Source organism: Otolemur garnettii, unplaced genomic scaffold (assembly GCF_000181295.1).
Source record: "Otolemur garnettii isolate 467f Iridium unplaced genomic scaffold, OtoGar3 scaffold00001, whole genome shotgun sequence".
NCBI lineage: Eukaryota > Metazoa > Chordata > Mammalia > Primates > Galagidae > Otolemur > Otolemur garnettii.
Window position 1 is genome coordinate 58,246,612 of NW_003852396.1, and position 8,452 is coordinate 58,255,063.

An 8,452-nucleotide genomic window follows, 5' to 3' on the forward strand; every position below is an offset into this window, starting at 1 on the left:
ATTATTCTAAAAAATCGAGAAGGAAGAAATATTCCCCAACACATTCTATGAAACAAACATTACCTGATATCAAAACTAGGAAAATATCCAACTAAAAAGGAGAATTTCAGAGCAATTTCACTAATGAATATACATGTAAAAATTCTCAATAAAATACTAGCCAATAGATTACAGCTACACATTACAAAAATTATTCATCACAATCAAGTAGGTTTCATACTAGAGGTGCAAGGCTGGTTTAACATACACAAGTCCATAAACATAATTCACCATATCAATGGAAGCAAAAACAAAAACCATATGACCCTCTTAATAGATGCAGAAAAAGCCTTCAATAAAATTCAGCATCTTTTTCTAACTAGAACACTTAAGAATATAAGCATAAGTGGTGCATTTCTTAAACCGATTGAAGCCATCTATGACAAACCCACAGCTAATATTACACTGAATGGAGTAAAACTGAAAGCTTTTCCACTTAGAACTGGAAACAGACAAGGTTCCAGACAAGGTTAGCCTCTATCACTACTACTATTCAACAAAGTCCTAGAAGTTCTTGCCAACATAATCAGGAAGAGAAGGAAATAAAAGGCATCCAAATGGGGGCACAGGAGGTCAAATTCTCACTCTTTGTCAATGATATAATCTTATACTTAGAGAACTTCAAAGACTCAACTAAAGACTCCTAGAAGTGATTTAAAAATACAGCAATGTCTCAGGATATAAATTCAATGCCCACAAATAAGTACCCTTAGTATATGTAAATAACAGCCAAGATGAGAAGCTAATCAAGGATACAATTCCTTTCATAGTAGCTTCAGAAAAAATGAAATAGTAGCAACATTCCTAACAAAAGATGTGAAGGACCTCTACAAAGAAAATTACAAAACTCTAAGAAAAGAAATAGCAGCAGATATTAACAAATGGAAGAACATACTATGCTTATGGCTGGGAAGAATCAATATTGTCAAAATGTCTGTACTACCCAAAGCAATTTACCAATTCAATGCAATCTCCACTAAAATACCACCATCACACTTTAAAGATTTAGAAAAAAATAATTCTTTGTTTTGTATGGAACCCCGGAAGAAACCCTGTATAGCCAAGGCAATTCTTAGTAATAAAAACAAAGCCAGAGGTATCACCCTACAAGACTTTCAGCTAGATTACAAGGCCATAGTGATCAAAATAGCATGGTACTGACACAGAAATAGAGACACTGACATTTAGAACCTAGTAGAAAACCATGAGATGAAACTAACCTCTTATAGCCACCTGATCTTTGATAAACCAAATAAGAACATACACTGGGGAAAAGATTACCTATTCAGTAAATGGTGTTGGGAAAATTGGATAACCATATGTAAAAGACTAAAACTGGACCCACACCTCTCACCACTTACAAAAATTAATTCAAGATGGATAAAAGGTTTAAATCTAAGGCATGAAACAATCAAAATCCTCAAATAAAGTGAAGATATCAGAAACACATGAAGATATCAGCATAGGGAAAGATTTGATGAAGACGACTTCTGTGGCAATTGCAACAACAACAAAAATAAACAAATGGAACTAAATTAAACTGAAAAGCTTGTGAATAGCTAAGGAAAGTCTCAAAGGTATAGATGTCAGTATGGATGTGCAGAGAAGGAAACACTTTTACACTGTTCGTGGGACTACAAACTAATACAACCTTTTTGGAAGGAAGTATGGAGAACCCTCAAAGAACTCAAATTAGACCTCCCATTTGATCCTGCAATCCCATTACTAGGCATCTACCCAGAAGGAAAAAAATGCTTTCATCATAAGGACATTTGCACTAGACTATTTATCGCAGGTCAATTTACAATTGCCAAAATGTAGAAACAGCCTAAATGCCCACCAACTCAGGAATGGATTAACAAGCCATGGTATATGTATACCATGGAATTTTATTCAGCAACAAAAATAGTTGGAGACTTACATCTTTTGTATTAACCTGGATGGAGGTAGAACACATTCTTCTTAGTAAAGCATCACAAGAATGGAGAAGCAAGAAGGTATTCAATTCTAATATGAAGGCAGTAGATGAGCTAATACAAAGGGGTGGTGGGTAGGAGAATAAACAAGTGGGGAGAGGGAAAGGAGGGATGGGGGGTCATGGTATATGGCATTGCTCTTAGGGGCAGGACACAATTATAAGAGGGAGTTTATCTAACAAATGCAATCAGTGTAACCTAATTCTTTGTGTCCTTAATGAATCCCAAACAATTTAAAAAAAAAAAGAAACTCAAATCAAAACCATCCTTAGGGCTGGGCACCCAGAGCATAGTGGTTATGGCGTCAGCCGTACACCACATACACTGAAGCTGAAGGGTTCAACCCCGGCCTGAGCCATCCAAACAATGACAACTGCAATAAAAAATAGCTGAGTGTTGTGGTGAGTGCCTGTAGTCCCAGCTACTTGAGAGACTGAGGCAAGAGAAGCACTTAAGCCTAGGAGTTTGAGGTTGCTATGAGCTCTGACATTACAGCACTCTACCAAGGGTGACATAGTGAGACTCTGTCTCAAAAAGAAAACCATCCTTAGATATCACCTAGCATAAATGAGATTAGCCCACATCACAAAGTTCCAAAGTTGCAGATGCTGGCATGGATATGGAGAGAGGGGAACTGCCGTCTCTTTGTTGGTGGGACTGCAAACTAATACAGCCTTTTTGGAAAGTGGTATAGAGAATCCTCAAAGAACTCAAATTTGACCTCCTATTTGACCCCACATTCCACTACTAGGCATCTACCCAGAATAAAAACTAAAAATTATTTTATCATAAATACATTTGCATAAAGATATTTGTTATATTGTTTATAACAGCTCAATTTTCAATGCCAAGATGAGGAAATACCTAAATGTCCATCAAATTCAGGAATAGATTAACAAACTGTGGTATATATATACCATGGAATACTATTGTGCCTTAAAAAGAAGATGGTGACTTTATATCTTTTGTATTAACCTGGATAGAGTTGAAACACATTCTTCTTAGCAAAGTACCACAAGAATGGAGAAGCAAATATCCAATGTATTCAATGCTAATGAGAAGCCAGAAAATCCAATTCATGCTCATTTAGGAGAAAATTCATTTCAATTCAAGTTGTGGGGAGAGGGAATAAGGTAAGGGGACGTGGGGAGGAGGAAGGGTTTGGGGGTGCTCCCACTTCATGGACACAATGTAGGGGTGTATGGCATACCTTTTGGGTGCAGGATACAACAAAAGGAACTCTACCTAACAAATACAAATATTGTGACCTGGTTGTTTGTATCTTTACATTAACCTGAAATAAACAAATAATAATAATAATATAGTATAATGTAATATAATAGAACGAGGGAGTAAGACAGTAGTTACCAAAAACTAGAGAGAGAATGGAAGAAGAGAGAATGAGAAAGATTGGCCAATGAGTACAAAGTTACAATTAGATGGGACAAATAAGTACTGATGTTCTACTTCAGTGCACAGTAGCATGACTATGGTTAACAATAAAATATCATATGCTACCAAACAGCTAGAAGAAAGGCTTTTGAATCTTCTCACCACAAAGACATAATAAGTGCATGAGATGATGGCTATACCAGTTACCATGACTGGATCACTATGCAACACAAACATGTCTTAAAATATCAAGTTACACCCAATAAATATGCACAATTACACATTTGTCTCTGGACAAATCCTTCAAGACTAGCATCTGACTATGTTTGTTGCAAATTTGTAGCCCCTTTGGTAATGCAGCCATTTGAATTGGCTCTGCCTCTCTTCCCTTTTCCTTCATTCTTCCTTAGTATGGTACCCCCAGTAAAGCATTATCATGTAAGCTTTCGTTTAGGTTCTGTTTACTAGCAAGCTCAGGGTAAAACAGTGATGCTAATTTATTTCATTTCCTAATATTTGCTTGCTTCTCTCTTTGTTTATATATCTATTCCCTATCTCCAGCCTCAATGACCTCTAGACCCCCCACTTCAACATACATATCCAGAATGTTAAAGCTTAGAATTTGTCTGAACACAGACACTTTATATGTCTTGTTCATTCAGACTGTGAACAGTGCCTGACACATAGGTGGTACTCAATAAATATTTGTTGAATGAGTGTTAAGTGAATAGCAAGACCACAGCAGCACACTATCTAATGCCAGTTCTATGTGCCAATCTGACTCTAAAGGCAACTGGAGATTAAATGGGACTACATCTGTATTGTTAACTGCTATGTTGTCAAGCACTTGGCATACAGCTGCTCTCAAAAAATGTTTGACTGATTAATGAATTGGGAAGCATCAACAATACCAATGACTAGAAATTATTGGCAAGAATAGAAAGAAGAAATCACTAGAAGCTTCTAGTCCCAACCTCCTTCTGAAAGAGGAAGGAAGTTTCTTTTTCTGTCAAAGAAAGTAGATATGTGTGTTGGGGGGATAGAATGAGCAAAAAGAATTTATCAGAAGATCATGAAACAATGATGCTATGAGGTTTAACCTAAGCATCGACAAGCATTTCTACATTAGAAAACCAAAAAGACATCAAGAACATGTCTAGATACCCCAACTATATACTCCACAAAGCAGTACAAAATAAAACCTATATTTTTGAAACAAGTCCCACACCAGTTAGGAAATCAAAGTGTATGGTTATTGACCTTCAGAGGGTTAAACAAAATCCAACATTTGTCTCATTGTTTGCAAAGCCAAGGATTCATAGTTTAATCACTAATCATCTATCACTAAATAGCCAAAATAATAGAAATCCATCCCTTTGTCAAATACTGGCCCATTTTACTTTTACTATTTCAAGAAACAAGGAAGCATTACTAAAGAACTGAGTAACCCATTTGTTGGGATAATGCTTGATATTGTCCTAATTTATATAGCACTTGCATTTATATCACCTCATTTAGTCTTTTCTAAATTAAAAACAAAAATTGTCAAAAGCTCTTGCTATGTTGTCTAGGCAGGATTCAAACTCCTGGCCTATAAGGGATCCTCTCACCTTTGCCTCCCACGTAGCTGGCACCACAAGCACACACAATTGAGCCTTGTTCTATTGCCTCATTTAATCTGATGACAATCCTTAAAGGTAGGTATATTTATTTTTCCCAATTTATAAACATACAGGGGGAAAAAAAGAGGTAACAAGGCATGCCCTTGACCATCCAGAAAGTAAATGTTTCCTCTCCAAGTCCACCTTCTGAGTTTATCATGGAATTTTCAGGCATCAATTTATGAGGAGCTCATTATCCATTGCAACATTAAGACTATGTAATTCATTCATTTATTTATTTTTTAAAAATTAATTTCCTTAGTGCCTACTATGTGTCAGCCACCATTCTAGATACTGGAGGTTTCACACGTAACAAAACAAAGACTCTATTCTCACAAAGCTTAAATTGTGGAACAGAAAAGCAGAAAGCAAGGAAATAAGCAACTTTTCACAGAATGTTAATTCTGAGATTATAGTTCAAAAGCCAAATAGGACATTTTCAGTAGTCCTGTTAAATGAGCTGCATGACCATATTGCCCCAACACTCTGACATTCAATGTCATATACACCAAATAAACAGGTGTTTTTCTGACCATTATCCATTTTGGAATCAGGTACATACCCATTTGTTTGGTTCTTCCCTAGAACAGGGCTTCCCAAAGACTGGGCTACGTCCAGTTACGGTTCTTGATAAAATTCTCACCATCCAAAGCAAAATGAGAATTTTCACCATCCACAGCCCAATGAATGCTATGGTCTGAATGTGTGTTCTCTCCCACCCCCCAAAATTCATATATTGAAACCTAAGTCATAAATAGTAAAAAAAAAGGTCTTTGGGAAGTGATTAGGTCACCTCATGTACGGGATCAGTTCCCTCATAAAAGAGGCCTGAGGCAGAGTGTTCACTCCCTTCACCAGGTAAAGATACAAGAAGGTGCCATCTTCAGAGCAGAGAGCAAGCCCTCAGTGGACAGTGGGTCTGCTAGAGCCTTGATCTTGTATAACCTAGCCTTTGGAACTGTGAGTAATAAACATTATTATTTATAAATTACCCAATCTAAGGAGTTTTTGTTGTGTTGTTTTTTTGTTTGTTAATGTTTGGGATTCATTGAGGGTACAAGAAACCAGGTTTCTTGATTGCATTTGTTAGGTAAAGACCTTCTTACAATTGTGTCTTGCCCCCAAAAGGTGTAGCACACACCAAGACCCCACCCCCTCGCTCCTTCCCTCTCTCTGCTCTTCCTTTCCCCACCCCACCCTTCTTTAATTATAGCAGCCCAAATGAACTGACACTGAGAAACAGTGTAATCAGTTTTTCATAAAACTAAATGATCCAAGGCCATGGAAAGGTCCAAATATGGGAATGCTTACATAAGCATTCTTCCTAAGGCATAAGAACTCTAAAATGTTTTAAATCACACTTGGAAAAAGAGATGATAATGTCCCTGATAACCTAAAAATAGCATGATCAGTATACTTTCTGCAAACTTTTTTTGCAATCACACTTTAAAATTTAAACTACTATCCATCTCTAATCTCTGTTTTCTCACAATTCTTTCTTATCTCAGGAAATTTCTTATTATATACACACTATATAAGTTTCCATTGGCTGTTGTAATATATTATAAAAAAACATAGTGAATAAAACAATGCAAATCAATGATCTTAAAGTTCTGGGGGTCAGAAGTCTAAAATGGGTTGGGAGGGAAAATTTGTTTTCCTGCTTTTCTCTGCTTCTAGAGCTGTCTGCATTTGTTCAGGGCCCCACACTCCAACCTCTGTTTCTGACATCACACCTCCATTTCTCTAGTGTTTCCATCATCACATCCTCTACTCTGGCCCTCCTGCCTTTCTCTCGTACATTACCCTTGTGATTATCCTTCAGATAATCCAGGATAGTCTCTGTATCTCAAGATCCTTAACTGAATCACATCTGCAAAGTCCCTTTTGCCTTCTCAGGTAATATAGTCAAAGGTTCTGGAGATTAGGACATGGACATCTTTGAGGGGCCTTTCTTTGGCTTTCCAAAGTTGGCTGAAATAAAGAATAATGATATGGAAGGGTTTTTTTCATTTGTTTGTTTGTTTTGACACAGAGTCTCATTGTGTTGCCTTGGGCCCTGGCATTATAGCTCACAGCAACCTCAAATACTTGGGTTTGAGCAATCCTCTTCCCTCAGCTTCCCCAGTAGCTGGCACCAGAGATGTGAGCCACTACATGTGGCTAGTTTTTTTCTATTATAAGTAGAGACTGGTCTCACTTTTGCCCAGGCTGGACTCGAATTCCTGAGCTCAAGCAATCCACTAACCCCAGTATCCCAGAGTGCCAAGATTATAGGGGTGAGCCATCACACCCAGCCTTGAAGAGTTCCCTATGTCAGTATTATCTTAGATAATTCTAAAAACATGGTGGCCAGTAATACAAGATGGTTGTAAGTATTGAACAACTCATTTTTAGGGTATGTTCCACTGAATCAGTGTGAAGATCATCAGATGGATTTCTTATTTAATTCTTTAATTCTTTATTTAATAATTAAATAATTAAAATTCTTAATAACAATTATTAAGAATTAATAATTTAATTATTTAATTTCTTATTTGGTATTTAGCTAGCAATACCAAAGAGATTTTTCATTTCCTAAAAACTTATTTTGTGTTAGTTCCATACAAGGTAATTAATGTCTAATATCATCTAATCATCTGAACAGCCAGAAGTTTAGCTACCTTATTTCCATTTATACATAGGGAAACCAAGGTTCAGAGCAAATAATTTCTTCAAGGTCACACATCTGTTACATGGCAGAGCAAGAATTTGAGCCAGATGCAACACTGACAACTTTGTTTTGTCCCCTGTACTGTATACTTTCAATGTGAATGTTTTACCTTCAGATCAATGTGATGCCCATGTCAGTCAGTAACTCTACAATTCTTTATTTCACAGCCAGAAATGCTGATAACCACATTATAATTTGTATGCTTTATTAGTGAACAAAAATTGTTTCATTAACTCAGTGGGTTTGTGGAAACAACTGGGAAGAAAAGAGATTTTGGAAAACTTTAATCTATGAGGGAATGACAGAAGTAATAAAACCACCAAATATGGCGTAATTCTGTCCCATTTTTATCTGTCAACTTTACAGCAACACTCCATGTATCAAGTAAAGACTTCGGTCAGGAACAAAATATAGAATGTGTTCAATATACATTAATACATTAGTTTTTATTAATGTAGCAAAAGCAACATAGTGGCAATAATTATTCAGGATCTTCAGGATCATGCTAATCATTGTATACATACGACTCATTACTAATGCACAGATTAATATTTAACTTGATTTATTTACCCTAATTTAAGTAATTCCTATTAATGAACATTAAGGCTGTTCCAAATTATACTTACAAACATTGCTATGATAACTAACATTGAACATTTTACTTTTAATTA